The sequence below is a fragment of the Pinus tabuliformis genome, chromosome 7 (genome assembly GCF_031772625.1).
Source record: "Pinus tabuliformis cultivar Carrire ecotype Pingquan chromosome 7, CPIR1, whole genome shotgun sequence".
Taxonomy (NCBI): domain Eukaryota; kingdom Viridiplantae; phylum Streptophyta; class Pinopsida; order Pinales; family Pinaceae; genus Pinus; species Pinus tabuliformis.
The window spans coordinates 1,458,465,784-1,458,483,949 of NC_142293.1; the positions used below are offsets into that span (position 1 = coordinate 1,458,465,784).

General features: G+C 33.3%; 1 pseudogene; it reads left to right on the plus strand.

Moving 5' to 3' along the window:
• The window catches only part of LOC149253266 (protein trichome birefringence-like 11), an 88,361-nt pseudogene that overhangs the window by 49,730 nt on the left and 20,465 nt on the right, over window positions 1-18,166 (plus strand).

Here is an 18,166-nt window from a genome sequence, read left to right on the forward strand (position 1 = left end):
GCATGAACTGAAGAAGAAATCTCAACGAGATTGACATATTCTTAATTGAGTTGAATGAGGCCAGGTATAACTTCAACTAGAAGGTGTTGAAAATGGCATAATCTTGTTCTGGTTGGATAGATTTAGAACTAAAAATCAGCAGTTTTCTTGCTTGCATAACTTGGGAAGATTTTTGTATCTCAAGTCTCAACCTTATTGAATAATATGATTTATGCCTTGCAATGTTGAGATATGTTGTGATACCACTTTCTAGTAACCTAAACACTTTGGATGAAAATTTCATTGTGAATCTAACTTGCAGAAGATATAAGTGAAATTATAGATTAATTGTCCCTTGTTTAGAATTTCCTTGAAATTATGTTACTACTTGAATGAATAAAGCTGAAACTAATTGTTGTACCAAGACAAAAAATATCTCTACCAATTTGGAGTGGAATAGAACAGAAATAAAACACAATCACACTATAGAAAAAAAAACAAAATTTTCTAGGGAACCCAACTGGGAAACCCTTTGTTAGCTATAGAAATTTAAAATACTATCCATATTAGACTCTAAGACACCTTCTTTAAGACCAGGTTCATCGATGCTTATTGCTTTTCATATTCATTTTCATGATCATTATGGTTGTTGTTTGTGAAATCAGAGTAGCTAGAAGGTGTCTCTTTGATTTTAGAAAGGAGATCATGATCAACTTCATCCAGGAATCCCCAAAAGGCTCATTAGTAGCAAGAAGAAGGTCTTTTTTTACTTTATTTCATCACATGCATCCATCATAATCACTTATTTGTCTTCATTTCTTTCACAAACATTTTCAATGTTAGATGAAAAATGTAATTTAGTATGATATAATCCTTAGGAAACCAACCTCAAACATATTGTTGGTTAATTTATGTTGTTTGAAGTTTATTGAGTTTAAGTTTTATCATAAAACTACTAGAAACGCACTAGCATGAGTGAGTTGATTATCTTGATAACACTATCATGGTTTGATCTAGTTCTTGAAAGGAACTTATAGTTGATGGTCAAAATTTCACATTCCTTTCATTTTTTATCTTCATATATAACAAATATCTTTATGTTATAGCCTCTAGCTAGACATATAGAGTAACTTCCACTCAGGAGTTGGATGCCATCATTTTGTAGCTTGAGCTTACTCAATTTAACTTTGTTTGAGTTTAAAATGTCATTAGAGCTCAATGTTATATCATCTATTGCAGAGCATGAATCCAATTTACCTTTGTTTAAGTTAAAAATGTAATTAGAACTTGCTATATCATCTTTTGTAGAGAATGAATCCAATTTCTCATAGTCCATTTGCTTGAGGTATAACAAAGTTACTTTAATTCATTAAACTTACTTTTCATATTCTATTTGTTGATTGTGATTCTGCAGGCCACATCTACATTGGAAAAGGAGCATATTTAATGAAGTGTGAAGGAGAGGGAAGATTCAGTTATGTCCTTTCAAACTTTCTAAGGTATGTAATAAAATTTTAAAAAAATTCTCCATAGAATGTTGTGATTTACCATTTTCTTTTGACAATGAATTATTTATGTGATCTCCCCTCTCTTACATATAACCAGAGTCTAGACATACATGGTTTTTTGGGATATGTGGATAATGGACAGATTTACGTTAGCCATTTATCTAGAAATTAACATTGTAGAAGATCAAGAATTTACAGTTGAATATTTCCTTGCCACTAAATTAGAGTTGAAGAGTCAGACTCCTATTTGTTAGGCATATACCTCACCTTTAAATCAATTTATTGTTGACTCTGTATAGACCTTCCATGGGAGGGCAAAGAGTGATCACTACCATTGCTTAATATTTATGCAGACCAAGTAAAGATTCCAAATGTGTATAAATTAGTGGCTCCTTGGAGAATCCCAAGAGTGGCGCTATTGTAGCAACAATAAATTCGTTTATTTTGAGTTCTTCATTAGTGCATTGATAGTATATTGTTTATTCCATACAATACCTCAACAGTGTATGATCAAATTACAGTTAAGTCTGTCATAATATTTTGACTTACCCTCTTTTAGAGGGAAACTAGAGTGTGTTTCAAGCTTGCACGTCACAATTGTATCATGCAAAGTTTACCTGGGACAAGTTTTGTGGATCTAAGCAGCAAGATACCTTTTGGAATTCAAGAGGCAATAATACTACAAAGTGGGAAAGAGGTTTCACAGTTAACCTGGCTTTCACATTATGGTTGGGGTCGGTTTGTTGGCAAGATGCTAGATACCCCAACTTCCTTTTTATGACTGAGTGGAAGATTGAATCCTTCGATATATTCCTCGCTCAATTGTCATTAAGTGATGGGTTTTCTCAGTAGTGAAAGATTGAATCCTTCAACATATTCCTCACTCAATTGTCATTAAGCAATGGGTTTTCTCAGAAGTGATTTACATCTATATACTTTACTAGAGTCGTTATTGAGTCTTTCGATGTGGTTATCTTTTCAAATCATACACGTACAAGAAGACGCAAAATAATATGCCCGACTAATTTCAAGTTATCTTCCTACGAATAGGGTGTTCCCTTCCATAAACCTGATGACTCGCTCTGCTTCTTTCTAGTGAACGAATTTGGGACTTTTCATGAATTGTGAGACAATTTCAACCCCATAACTATCTGTTTCTTATTTAAAGTTATACCCACTAGATTAGAACCCGTGCAAGGAGAGTTCCATTCTTGTTTCAAAAGAACCTGCAATCGACTTATACCATGCTATTTAATATTTTATGTATTTCTTCGCATCCTTGGCCTGTGACATAAAGATGCAACAGGCTACCTTGCATTTTCTATACTAACACTCCTAAACAATAATAAAGTATGCCCAAATTTGTCATTTCAAATGATCTATGCATCTCACCTTTTGGTTTTTCAATTATCAAAGTTGTTACCTATATTGATGAGATCATCGACAACCGAGGCCACAGTGACAATATCTGTTAGATTTTTATTTGTGTTGCACTAAAGGTGTTTTTTCTTTAGAAGCACTACAATACATTAAAGTTTCCATTCAACAGAGAAATGTACCCAATAGCAGCCTTGGTCTGTGTGCAAATGGGTTGAATTCAAAGTAGAATTTATCTATTGTTTTGAAGGTGTTTCTCCTTCAATAGTACTTCATTTCAGCGTATCCTTACAATCTACACCTTTAGCAGATGCATACAGCCTTGGGGTACATGCTATAGATTCGAGTTTTGTTGTGAGGGTATAGAAATGATGAAAGAATCACATCGATTTTAGGCATCTTATTGTTGTTGTATGAAATCATGCTTGCCTAGTGTTTCCAAAACTTATATAGAGCCATATTTATTATACTTTTATTGTTTGACTTAGATGCTCACTTTTCTTAATTTAGATGTTTTTCTTATTACTATTTTATTAACATATTTATCTTTAAGAAAAGTGCACAGTAGAGAAGGGTTCTATATTTTGGGTAAGGGTCACTCTTCTAGGTAGGAGGTATTCTATTCTAGGCAGCTTTTGTCATGCATGTTAGGTTCTTTATCCTAGACAAAGTTCCAAGTCCTTGCCTCCTTGACAAAGTCCCTGCCAGACAAGACATCGGTGGATATAGTTCCAAGTCCCTAAATTTTCCAAAAACCCACCTGAGCCTAGCTATCTAGCCTAAAATCCTTTATATTCCAATCATCTCTTGGTTGTGATTTCATAGAGAGAGCCCTCTCTAGTTTGGTAGGGCTAGATACCAAACTAAAAGCTTGGTTTGTGGTTACCTCTGTTGATCTCCTCATCATCTTGGGACATTATGGAGGATAACAGAGGGCATGGCAACTAGGGAGTGCCAAGGTGTTCTAGTGAATGTAAGGTTCCCAAGTCATGGAAAAATGCAATGCTAGTTGTGAGGTCATGACTACCAAGGTGTGTTAAGGAATGCTAGGGCATGCTAAGATGTGAAAGATAGTATGAAGACATGTCAAACAAGCTAAGATGTGCCAAGTGCTAAGGCATGCCAAGATGTACAAGGGTTCCAAGTCCCTACCTCCTCTTCTTCCAAATGCTATCCACTTATGACATTTACTTTGCAATATTTGGTGCATTTGATAGCTATAGGTCATTTATAAGTTATAAATGTCTTCATAGTTTCACTTCTAATTGATTATTCAACTAAACATATTGATTCTCTTATACATAATTATTTTTCCCTCCAACTAATTTTCATAACTTCAATAACCATTAGGTAGGGACCTACAACTTCGATGTTTCTTTGCTTTTTTAATAAAATATTGTCGAGACTTTAATTTATTGAAAGTTGTAGAATTTACAATTTATGAAGTTTCAAGGTCTAATTTTTAAAAATATAATTCTTTAAAGCATGCTAGCTCAATGGAAGAGCACCTACTTTACAAGCAGGAGCTTGGTGGTTCAATTCCATCGTGCACTGACATCCATATGGAATGGTGACGATCAATTTTTGGTGACGGAGGCTCTTTCTACCATCATCAATGAGCTTTCGTGACATTTTTTGACCCTCACCAAAAACATGAAATGGTGACAGTCAACGAACGCCACCATATATATGCATCAATAGTGACGACCCTTAAAGGTCCGTAACCATAAATCGTTGTTGTTGATATGAAATGATGACGGTCATTGTCTGTCATTATAGTCATTATGCGTGACAGACCTTGAATGTGCCCACAACACCTATACTTTTAGCAATACGTCTCTTGGTGACGGTCAGTGAACGTCGCCATATATATGCACCAATAGTGACAGCCATTAAAGATCCATCACAATAAATCATTATTGTTCACATGAAAGGGTGACAGTCACTATCCCTCATTATAATCAATATTCGTGATGGACCTTGAATGTCACCATAACACCTATACTTTTGGCGATGCTAACTTTGGTGACGTTCAGTTTTTGGTGACCGAGGCTATGGTCGGTGACCATTGCTCATATGCAATGGTGACGGTCCCTATTGTTCATTATAAATTATTATTGATGACGAAATTTGAATGTCATTACAACACCTATACTTTTGGCGACGCCTCCTTTGGTGACATTTAATTTTTGGTGACGGAGGCTATGGTCCATCACCATTGATCATATGAAATGGTGACGGTCGCTATCCATCATTATAAATCAGTATTGGTGATGAACTTTGTATGTCACTACAACAACTATACTTTTTGTGATGCCACCTTTGGTGATGTTCAGTTTTTGGTGACGAATGCTCTGTTTACCGTCACCAATGAGCTTATGGTGACATTTTCCCCCCTTGGCAATGCCCCTTTTTCATGTAGTGATTGTAACTCAAACATGTGTTGAATCGCCATTTGAATATAAAATTGCTATATTTGGAGGTCCCGAGCGAATGCTACCAGATCCTGCGCTTCTAGAGTATTCTATTCTCTGGAGAAACTGTACTTTGCCCATCATAGGACCTTCTCAACAGTATATATTTATAAGCAGCTCACAAGATTCATTGTTAATTACTCGCAAAAGCATAAAGCGTCAGCCAAATCTAGGGAAATTGGTACAGTGGATTTCCAAAAAAACGGGTGAACAACAAAGCATTGGATAAAAGAAACAACTACCAAAATTAGGGTGCATTCTATAGTTTGGTTATATATAAAACACAAATTGGAAGTGTCTTTTTTTCATTTTTAGTAGTAAATCAATAGATCATCTAAATCAAATGGAATTTATCTTCTCAATCTCCAAGGAGTTGAAATAGAGATCCAAATATGAAAGAATTGGTAGCTTTCCGGATTTGTAGAATTAAGCCTTGAAATTTGTTGTTTGAGTGATAAAGATTGGAAAATTGATTAGGTGAATGGAACAAGCTTCCAGTGGATTGTTTTACTCAAATATTGAATATTTTCAATTCATTTAGTGAACCAAGTTATGAGGCAAAGAACCCATGAATTGATTTTAGCCTTCAATCCATTAGAGCAACTTGAGGCAATAAACCGATTTGGGAAGGTAAGAATCTAGATAAATGGTTTATAAGGAGTGAGAGTCACAAAATAATCCAATATATCCCTCGTACAATGTATTCAACCTTTGTAGCTAATGGAGTACATTACATACAAATTAACCTAAGGAAATATTTTTTGTTTATTTTTTTGACAGAACATAGTTGCATTTCAAAAGAATCTCTTAGATAAAAATAATGTTAAAAAAGAAAAAGGAAAATAGGAAAATAACAAGATAACAAGACATTTTTCAATCGTAACTTGAGACCATGAATTTTGAGCCAATCTTCATGAGAGACCATGATTTCTGAGCCTCTAAAAATAGTGGTCGACCGAATTCTTACAATTGTCCTTTAATGTGTTTTTTTCTTCTACCTTCCAATTTGTGTGGGAACACTCATTATTACTCAATTTTTCTTTTTGCTTTCTTTTCTTGTTTATTTAGAAAGGAGTAATTCAAAAGGAAAACTATAGGAAAATGTTTGTTGTATGTTAAAAATGTAGTGTTTTTAGTTATCATCTATATAGGTATTTGTGAGTGAGAAGGTGGGTAGGGAATGCATAAGGGATATAAAATATATAATATTATGTGATGTGGTTTTTTCTTCCACTTCCCAATTTGTGTTGAAATACCTATTATTGTTCAAAGTTTTACTTGGAGCTTTCTTTTTCTTTCCCATTTTCACTACTAAAAACCCACCTTACTCATTGGTCCATGCATTGATTTGCTTCAAAGTTATGACATAAGAATGGAAACATTTGAGTGTAGATAAGGGGCATTATGTGAGTAGTTGTCTTGTGTTAGAAGGAAAAGGGGCATTGTGGGCTTAGTTATCATGTTCCATACGAAAACCTAAGAAACCAGATCTAGTTTACGTTTTAGCTTGATCAAGTAAAGGCATAGTTAGTTTCTCATTTTAACAACGCTTCGTCAAAGTTTCTTTATAAAATGAAAGTTAGAATTTGCGTAAATGTGAGTGAGTGGATAGTGGTCAAACACCTAGAAAGATCACTCAACTTTGGACATGGTAGGACCTTCCTAATAGCTTACAGTTATAAGTAGTCCACAGGATCCATTATAATCGAAGATTGTATAGTTAAATTACTCGTGAAAGCATAAAGCATCGGCCAAATCTAAGGAATTTGAAACAGTGGATCTGAAAAAACCGAGTGAACAACAAACATGGCTACTACATTTTCGAACTCCAAATATTAGGGTGAACTCTATATGTTAATTATATATCATACGGAAATTGAAGTGCCTCCATTTTTAAATCACCTAAATTAGATGGAATTTGTCTTGTCCACATCTAAGAAGTTGAAATAGAGATCCAAATATGTAAGAATTGGTAGCTTCCTCAAATTTTGTTATTTGAGTGGTAGAGATTTGTAAATTGTTTCCACAATATATGCCAATGAACAATATGTTGGAGGATTGTTTTGCTCCAATATTGACTTTTTTCAATTCATTTAGTGTACTCAACTATGAGGCAGAGGGCCCATGAATTGATTTTAACCTTCCATCCATTAGAGAAATTTGAGTAAACAACTCGATCTCCAAAGGAAAGCTGTTAGAAAAATGGTTTATAAGGAGTTCAATCTATCCCTTACAATTTTCACCAATCCATAGTTTTGTAGGGAATATATCCCTCACATAATGTATTATTCAACCTTTGTGGAAAATGAATCAAATTGCATTTGAATTAACTGAAGGAAGTGTCCCTTTTGCTAACAAAATAAGTTGCATTTAAAAAAAATATCTTAGATAAAAATAATGGAAAAAGGGACAATAACAATATTTTTTTTCAATCTTAACGCGAGCTAGCTTATTGGATTCGTCTTAGGCCAAGACTAGGACCAGTAAGGTTTTTCTGTTTCAATTAAACCATTTTCAAAGATGGTATTGTGTTTTATTAGGTTGTCTGTAACTTTGGTTGGTCATTGTTGGTCCTCTAAGGAGGATTATAAATGATGTTTGTCCTTGTATAGAAAGAAAAACGAGGTTATAGATTTTATGGTTATAATAAAGTATTTTGATGCTTTTGAAATTTACATTTTTAATGGTATTATTATGTTTATTTATAAGGAGTAAATAAAAAGGAATAATATAGGAAAGTATATGTTGTATGGTAAAAATGTTGAGTGTTTTTAGTGGTTAGTATTTAAATAGGCATTTGTGGGTGGTGGGTAGCCAATGAATAAGCCATATAAAACATGTAATATTATTTGACATTTTTTTAACCGAAACTTTATTGAACGTCTTTCTTTTTTCTTCTTTTCTCTTTGCCTTCTTTATTATTGAAAACCCACCATTCTCATTGGTCCATTGCATTCATTTGTTCCAAAGCTATGACACAAGAATAACAACAATTGAGTCTGAACAAGGGGTCTATTGTTGTTAGCAAACCATAAATGACCAACCACATCATTGAGATTCTACCCTCTTCATTGACAACCCTAGCATTGAGGTAATAATTCTCTTTAAAATATTTTGAGTTCTTATTACTATCTTGACTGGAATTGTTTTTAAATGAAGGATGCTTCAACCTATTGTTGTTTTAATAAAATACGCAAATACAGATGGTATTGTGTGGGTCTTTTTATTTCTTTTTACTCTTTTCTCCAAGAGATGTTAACTAATATGGTTAGTTGGATAGCTTAAAAATAAGGTCCCCCCATTGGGAATTTCTCTCTCAATCAAAATTCATGAGAGAGCAATCCCTCTTAAGGCTACTTGACTAGATTTAACTGTTGTTCCCTCACATTTATGCACTTGACAAAAAATCTTATTGGTTGTGCCTTCTTTGACCTTTGTCATTTCACTAGAAGGCTTCTTTGACCTCAAAAAATTAGTTGATGGGCTTGATCTCGTTCCTCCCATTCTTTGTATAAAGCATTTGAACATTAATTGGATGGTTGAGAAGCAAATATACTATGTTGGTTGAGTTGGGGGTCAATGTCATTCATCCACTCAATTAGGTGGATGGGTTCATTTGTAAGATGTTGAAGTGATGGCACAAAAATCACCCAAGCATAGAAAGAACAATCAATTCCAATGTTTTATCCCCCTATCATCTCTTAGCTTGAGTGACATTGTCAATAGAAAATTGCCTCTAACTTATCATATAGAGAAGAAATTTAACCTTTCTACTCACGAAGAAGATATTATTTTTTATTTCCCCTTTTTGAGCTTTATTCAATAGCTATAGCTATCATTTCTAAATGGATATTGACCAAACTTTCCATTGGAAAGAAAGAGCAACCATATTGGCATGTTCAAGCCTTCATCATAGATGATGCTATTGTTGAAATTGAAGCATTAAGATGTTGCGTTTATTCTTTTTATAAGAGGCAATAAATATTGTTAATGTATGTCCTCTATAAAAATTATGTTATTCTAGGTCTCAATCAAGTGCATAATATTACTATCTGTGTGGCATGTCTCCCATGCATCGTTGGAGAATGTTAGAAATAAAGTCCAAGGGAAAACCCAATCTGCATTTTTTGTGCTTTAAGAGAAATTATGTGCACGTGTCAAGATGATGAATTTGTAAGAAAGATAGTGGAAAAGTTCTTTTAAGAATTTAGTAAACATAAAGAGTTTTTGGAATATTTTAAAACCACTTGGTTAGTCAACAACAAAATATGCAAGTTTCTTGTAAGTGGTTTTAATGACTCTATTTTTCATGTCATATGTATGGTTGTTAATGCATAACTAATAAATTTCTTTCTACAGATATGTGAGCAAAAACGTACATAAATTTTCCACACTCCAATCAAGATACAAACAATGTAATTGAATCTTACCATTGGTATATCAAGGAAAGGTACTTAAGTGAAAATAACAATGGATGCCATAGACGGGTTGATTGGTTATTTTATGTGTTGTTAACAAAGGTTGTATTATATTACAATCATATGCAACATTTAAAAGAAGTTAGTTTTGTACGACCTAGAAAAATTGAGGAACAATTGAATTCATTCAAGTGTAGAGTTAACCAAATCTCAAATGAAGATTGTGTGCCTGATGAAAAGAGTAACGATGATTATTGAGTTCATAGCCAAAATAAGGATACCCATGATATTTTCAATAATGTAATTTTTGTAGCAATTTCAATTTGGAAATGTACTTGGGAGTGCTAAGAGTGGCAAAAGTGACTTGTAGACCCATTTTCTAGATCAACGATGATGCCATTTTTCCATTATGTCATCTATATCGGCATGAACTTTCATTATCCATGTTGGGAATGAAGATCCATTTTGTAGAAAAGCAAAATTTATAGTTGAACCAACTTTGAATACAAATACATGAATTTGGACTTGTGTATATCACAATGTCTTAATTGACTTTTAAATTCATGATGTGGTTTGATGTTATATTGTATCAATGTTACATTACTTTTGATAAATGTAGTGAGAATGGATTTATTTATTTTTATTTACAAATTATCAAATCTACAAGTTACTTATATATTTATATCTTACTCGATGTTGCATGCATGGACTAACATATCATTACCATGGAACTTTGTGTAGTTATAATAATAGATGATGTACTTGAAGTATATATATATATATATATATATATATATATATATATATATATATATATATATATATCTAGATATATTAATTTTGAATTTATCAAAAATATGACTAAAGTTTTAAAGTACAATATACATGTCTTATAATAAAATTTGCAAAAATAAATAAATATTTGAGCCTTTACCATTTCAATATTAACATTTAAGGATGGAACTTTATTTGGCAAGTTGCTCCAATATTATTTAAGATATATATATATATATTAAAATTCCTTTATTTATCTATGGTGGGAAGAAGAGAATAAGAGCACAAAAAGTATGTATGGTGAGAATACAAAAATTAAACATGTATGCATAATGAGTGCAATAAAGAAAATGTACACATGAAAAAAGCACAAAACATGCATCGTATGTGTGGTAGCTTTAGAATTTATTTGATTTTTTTCTTTTGAACTTGAGCATAAATATAATGTTAAGTGTTGTAATTGTGATAAGAAACGAAAGGGGTTGCTCTAGAAAGTTGTCACTCATAACACAAACTATCGTAACGTAAATCAAATTGAATTGGTCCAAATTTTATTATAAATATTTTTTTGTTTATTATTGTTAATTTTCTTTTGTATATTTCAAATTTATCGATGTACTTCTTTTGCCTTAATTGTTAATGCAACAATTAACACAACCATATCACGCAATATCAAACAAGTTATACTTTTTTTTTCCGGAGAAAAAAGCGAACTTTTTATATATAAAATAGATAAAAAGTTACAAGCAGATGCAAAGCATTCAGTTGCAGTGAGGGAAAATGCGAAGCATTCCCTTACTGCCGAGTAAGCAGCCACATGGGCACGAGTGCTTTCGCACCCCACGCAACGTTAGAAGACTAACGTGCACAAAGAATAAGAAAAGAGAAAAGAGGGGAGAGAGAAAGAAAGGGCAAAAAACATTCCGGCAGGAAGAAAAACTCTCGCATCAAGTTTTTCTCCCCTTCTTCTTTTCAACCTTGCGCCACTCACCTTGAGTGGGCTCGATCGAAGCAATGACTAGCTGAGTTTCTGCATTCTGTAGGCCTGTTTCTTATCAAACAAGTTATACTTAAGTATCAAGCACATCATCTTTATCGAACATGACATCTTTAAATATCTAACGAATCATCCTTATTAAATTACCGTAATAAAAAGATAATCGTAAGATTCTATATCTTGACCTTTTATCGACCTTCATAAGGCATAAGTTATTGGGTAAGTAATCATGACAAAAGTAAGTCATAATTAAGATATTGGGCAAGTAATTATGACAAAACTAAGTTGTTTTCTGAGAGCAACCTAAGTTTTCCATCTTCTATTATTTTTTTTTCAATACTATAAGTCAAGTTAAATCTATGATCAATATCAACTCCAAAATATTTATATGAAAGAAAAATACAATCATGTACGCAATAAAGATCATATACACTAACTAAATAATAGTTTCAGAAATAACCTTATATTAAATTTTCCTAAAACAATAAAACTTCAAAAGAAATTAAGGCAAACCAATTTATATAGGACAATTCTAATTAGGTTTGAATTTAAAAAAAATATATATATATTAAACAATTCAAAATAAAATATATGAAAAATTAAGTGAAAAAAACACATCAAATAATTTAATTCAAAATTTATAAAAGGATAGCTAGTAAATCAAAGATATAAAAAAAAACTAGTAAATCAATATTAGATTATTTAAATCAAAGTAAATATTATCTAATTTATTTTATTATTGTAATTAATTTTTAATTATTAAAATTAATTTTTAAGTAATGTAATGATTGTTGATTTTCTTTCATATTAATATTTTATTTTTTCAAAAAAAAAAAAAACACTTTCTATTGATATTAAGAGAAAGTACATTGACAGGGAGGAAATCTCATTGATGGCTTTGTGAAAGCTAAAGCAACAACCAAGAACTGTAACTAATACATTTGATCTCTAATATGTAATAGGATACATTATAGAGAGATGAAAATTGTAGAGAGTTGTCTCGTTACAATGATCATAACATAGAGGTATTTTACACAACAAGGGAACAGAGTGCAAGATGTACAATAAAATGCCAAAAGTTAGATCAAAATATACCCAGACCTATGATAAGTTTTAGAGGCAAAAAAAATGGAATTTTATCTTATGAGTGTTCGAGTTGCATCCTTCCTTGGAGAGGTGATCCACTTCACCATTTTCACTCCGATAAATGAGTGTGATGGAGACAAAGTGGAACTCCATGAGCAGGGTTTTGATTACGCATTTCCAAGTGTTGAGGTTAGGAGAGTCTAGGGAAACTCAATCGTTTGCCTAGTTGATGATAGATTTGGAGTTTCCAAAAATTTTAAAAACTCTAATTTCAAGCCAAGAAGCTCATTGTAAGATCCCCAAAGAGCTAGTAATTCAACAGAAACTGTATTAGTTCCAATTCCACAATGCCAGTGAAACCTATAGAAACTCCCAGATCCTAAATGGATGGCCATGCCACAACCACAAAGGTCAAAAGAGGAGGCCCCGTCAAAGAAGTCAACTGGGTAAGAGGACCAGCTGTTTTGAGGAGGAGAGGGATGTTTACAGATCGATGACTTCAATGGAGAGTACTCAAGATAGAAAGAGAAGATTCTACAAGTGGTTTTTGTGATGTGGGCTTCACATGCTTAAAGATGAGAGAATTTCTGGAGCGCAAAATCCCTCAGAGGATAAAGAAGGCTAGTGTTTTGTGTCGAGGGTGATCCAGATTCCATCTGCCAAAGACAAGAGACAATGTAAGAGGAGTCCTAATCTGTATAGGATTTTGTCAGTTGTAGTGCATGTGTCCAGATAGAAGTGCTAAATGGGCAGTGGAGGAAGAGGTGGTTGATGTCCTCTCCAGCTGATAAGGAAAGGAATCATCTTCTTGGGCCTTGGTATCCTCTCTTGCAGAGCATTTCCCAGGTTAGAATCTGGTTGTGTGCCACCAACTAGGATCAACACTTGATTTTGAGAGGAAAATTCCATTTCCAACACAGAACCAATGAAGAGAGGAGTGATATATTCCTTGAAGGTTGGAAGATTATCTGATATGCTTCATTTACGATTACCTTTCTCTATTGTGAGACAAGGAACTAGATAAAATTGTCTAATTTTGTGGATAGGACAATCCCAGATAGTTTAAGATCTGAAATGTATGCTAACCATTACCAAATCAAAGGGACTGAAATTTCTAGCTCTGCGACGTCTTTCCAATGTGTAGTTGTAGGAGAGGATAGATATTCATTTTCTTTGTCATTCATCACAAAAAGGCCTTGATTTTGCAAAAAAATAATGAGGAGGTGATAATAGATGTCGACTTGTTATGCTTGAGAGGGAGTCTAGGCCAATATTTGAAGTGGATCCCATACCGACATCCCATTTCAGGTTCCCAAAAAGCCAGTGCTTAGTGAGGAGGAGGTTGTGCCAGGAAATCAGAAAGTTGGGAGGGTCCAGAGCACCAACATGAAGCCATTCTATAAGATCTTTGTTCTAGAGGTATTTTGACTTGATAATTTGGTTCCATAGACCATCATTGCACACTATTCTCCAAACGTTTTTAAGAAGGAAAGCCAAGTTGAAAGAGGTTATGTCTATGAGTCCCCAACCTCCTTTTTTGACCATAAGGTTGAGGATATCTATATTGGCAACATGAAATTTGTGTTTCGGTTGTGTGCCAACCCATATGAAACTTGAGGTACTGACATTGAGATTACAAGAAACTCCATTGGGAAGTCTGAATATGTGCATCCAGTAGATGGGAATGTTGTGTAGTATAGACTTGATTAGAATGAGATTCCCTCCTAAAGAGATCCAATGGTGAGACCACTGTTTTAGTCGCTTACCAATTTTGTTAAGAAGTCAATCCCAATCCTTGCTTTTGTAGCCATTCGGCTTTAGGAAGAAGCCCAAGTAAGTGAAACCATCGTCCAAGTGAGTGACTTTTACAGGTTTCAAAGTAAAAACTTTTCACCATTCCATTTCTGAAATCGATGGTGCCATGGCAGTTTGTACCAGGGAATTTTGGGATTCAGGTAAGGAAACCTCGAGTGTTTCCTCATAGAACCATTACCTATTCTATCGGCCTTTTGTGTATTAGATATTTATTATCATTGTATAGTTAGTGGAGGCCAAAATATTGGAAACTGCACAGTACAGAGCTGTGAATGGAATGGGTAGAATTGAAAAGAAAAAAACACAACGGTATGTGTTTATCTACCCATGTTTACACTTCCTTCTACGGATTAAAAAAAAAAAAACATGTTTACCTACCATGTTTACACTTTTTTCTAGAGATTAAGAAAAAAACCACTGAATGGCAGGTAGAATGAATGGTCGTTTTACTTTTTCATGTAAATATTTTGTGAGAAGACAATGAATGGTCATTTTAAAACTTTGTTGTTGCCGACCTGGGAGTTCCAAAAATAGTGGTTGACCGAATCTTTTGTCGAACCACCATGGTCTTGTGAAAACCTATGAAGGAACCATTATTTCTGCAAACTATGTAATATTAGTGTATATAAGTCACCCATTGTGTGAGTAGTTGCCTTGCCTCACAAGGAAAAATGGGCATATTGGGGCCCCAGTTATTATGTTCCATTCGAAAATCTAAGCACTCACTTTCATATGAAATTGTATTTTCGTTCTTTAAAAACTGTAGAAATAGTCATACGGCCATTGTAACTCAAACATGTGTTGAATTGCCATTTGAACATAAAATTGCTATATTTGGAAGTCCCCAACGAATGCTACCAGATCCTGCGCTTCTAGAGTATTCTATTCTCTGCATAAATTGTACTTTGCCCATCGTAGGACCTTCTCAACACCGTATATTTATAAGCAGCTCACAAGATTCATTATTAATTACTTGCAGAAGCATAAAGCATCGACCAAATATAGGGAAATTGGTACAATGGATTTCCAAAAAAACGGGTGAACAACAAAGCATTGGATAAAAAAAACAACTACCAAAATTAGGGTTCATTCTATAGTTTGGTTATATATCAAACACAAATTGGAAGTGCTTTTTTTTCGTTTTTAGTAGTAAATCAATAGATCATCCAAATCAGATGGAATTTATCTTCTCAATATCCGAGTTGAAATAGAGATCCAAATATGAAAGAATTGGTAGCTTCCTAGATCTGTAGAATTAAGCCTTGAAAATTTGTTGTTTGAGTGATGAAGATTGGAAAATTGATTAGGTCAATGGAACAAGCTGCTAGAGGACTGTTTTGCTCCAATATTCAATACTTTAAATTCATTTAATGAACCAAGCTATGAGGCAGAGAACCAATGAATTGATTTTAGCCTCTTAAGTCCATTAGAGCAACTTGAGGCAATAAATCAATCTGGGAAGGTAAGCAACTAGAAAAATGGTCTATAAGGAGTGAGATTCACACAAAAATCCAATACATCCCTCGTACAATGTATTCAACCTTTGTAGCTAATGGAGTACATTACATACAATTTAACCTAAGGAAATATGTTTTGTTTATTTTTTTGACAAAATATAGTTGCATTTCAAAAGAATCTCTTAGATCAAAATAATGTTAAAAAAGAAAATGGACAATAGGATAGTAACAAGATAACAAGACATTTTTCAATCGTAACTTGAGACCATGAATTTTGAGCCAATCTTCACAGGAGACCATGATTTTTGAGCTAGCTTACTGGATTGGTTCTAGGCCAATACCAAAATAGTGTGGTAGGGTGTTTTGTTTCGAGTCACTATTTTCAAAGATAGTATTCTATGTGTCTTATTGGGTTGGCAACTTGGTTGGTCGTCATTGGACCTGAGATGAGTTGGGCCTCTAAAAATAGTGGTCGGCCGAATTCTTACAATTGGCTTTTAATGTGTTTTTTCTTCTACCTTCCAATTTGTGTGGGAACACTCATTATTACTCAATTTCTCTTTTCTCTTTCTTTTTTTGTTTGTTTAGAAAGGAGTAATTCAAAAGGGAAAATATAGGAAAATATTTGTTTTATGTTAAAAATGTAGTGTTTTTAGTTAGCATCTATATAGGTATTTGTGAGTGAGAAGGTGGGTCGGGAATGCATAAGGGATATAGAATATATAATATTATGTGATGTGGTTTTTTCTTCCACCTCCCAATTTGTGTTGAAATACCTATTATTATTCAAAATTTTAGTTGGAGATTTCTTTTTCTTTGCCATTTTCACTACTAAAAACCCACCTTATGCACTGGTCCATGCATTGATTTGCTTCAAAGTTATGACATAAGAATGGGAACATTTGAGTGTAGATAAGGGGCATTATGTGAGTAGTTGTCTTGCGTTAGAAGGAAAAGGGGCATTGTGGGCTTAGTTACCATGTTCCATACGAAAACCTAAGCAACTAGATCTAGTTTAAGTTTTAGCTTGATCAAGTAAAGGCAAAGTTAGTTTCTCATTTTAATAATGCTTCATCAAAGGTTCTTTATAAAATGAAAGTTAGAATTTTCATAAATGTGAGTGAGTGGATAGCGGTCAAACACCTAGAAAGATAACTCAACTTTGAACATGGTAGGACCTTCACAATAGCTTATAGTTATAAGTAGTCTACAGGATCCATTAGAATCGAAGATTGTATAGTTAAATTACTCGCGAAAACATAAAGCATCAGCCAAATCTAAGGAATTTGGCACAGTGGATCTGTAAAAGACCGAGTGAACAAAAAACATGGTTACTACCTTTTCGAACTCCAAAGATTAGGGTGAACTCTATATGTTAATTATATATCATACGGAAATTTAAGTGCCTCCATTTTTAAATCACCTAAATTAGATGGAATTTGTCTTGTCCACATCCAAGCAGTTGAAATAAAGATCCAAACATGTAATAATTGGTAGCTTCCTCAAATTTTTTTATTTGAGTGATATAGATTTGTAAATTGTTTCCATAATATATGCCAATGAACAATATGTTGGAGGATTGTTTTGCTCCAATATTCAATTTTTTCAATTCATTTAGTGAACTGAGCTACGAGGTAGAGGGCCCATGAATTTATTTTAACCTTCCGTCCATTAGAGTAATTTTAGTAAACAACTCGATCTCCAAAGGAAAACAGTTAGAAAAATGGTTTATAAGGAGTTCAATTCATCCCTTACAATTTTCACCAATCCATAGTTTTGTAGGGAATATATCCCTCGCACAATGCATTATTCAACCTTTGTGGCAAATGAATCACATTGCATTTGAATTAACAGAAGGAAGTATCCCTTTTGCTAACAAAATAAGTTGCATTTAAAAAAAATATCTTAGATAAAAATAATGGAAAAAGGGACAATAACAATATTTTTTTTTTCAATCTAAAGGCAAGCTAGCTTATTGGATTGGTCTTAGGCCAAGACTAGGACTAGTAAGGTTTTTTTGTTTCAAATCAACCATTTTCAAAGATGGTATTGTGTTTTATTGGGTTGTCCGTAACTTTGGTTGGTCGTTGTTGGTCCTCTAAGGAGGATTATAAATGATGTTTGTCCTTGTATAGAAAGAAAAATGAAGTTATATATTTTATGTTTATAATAAAGAATTTTGATGCTTTTGAAATTTACATTTTTAATGGTATTATAATGTTTATTTATAAGGAGTAATTAAAAAGGAATAATATAGGAAACTATATGTTGTATGGTAAAA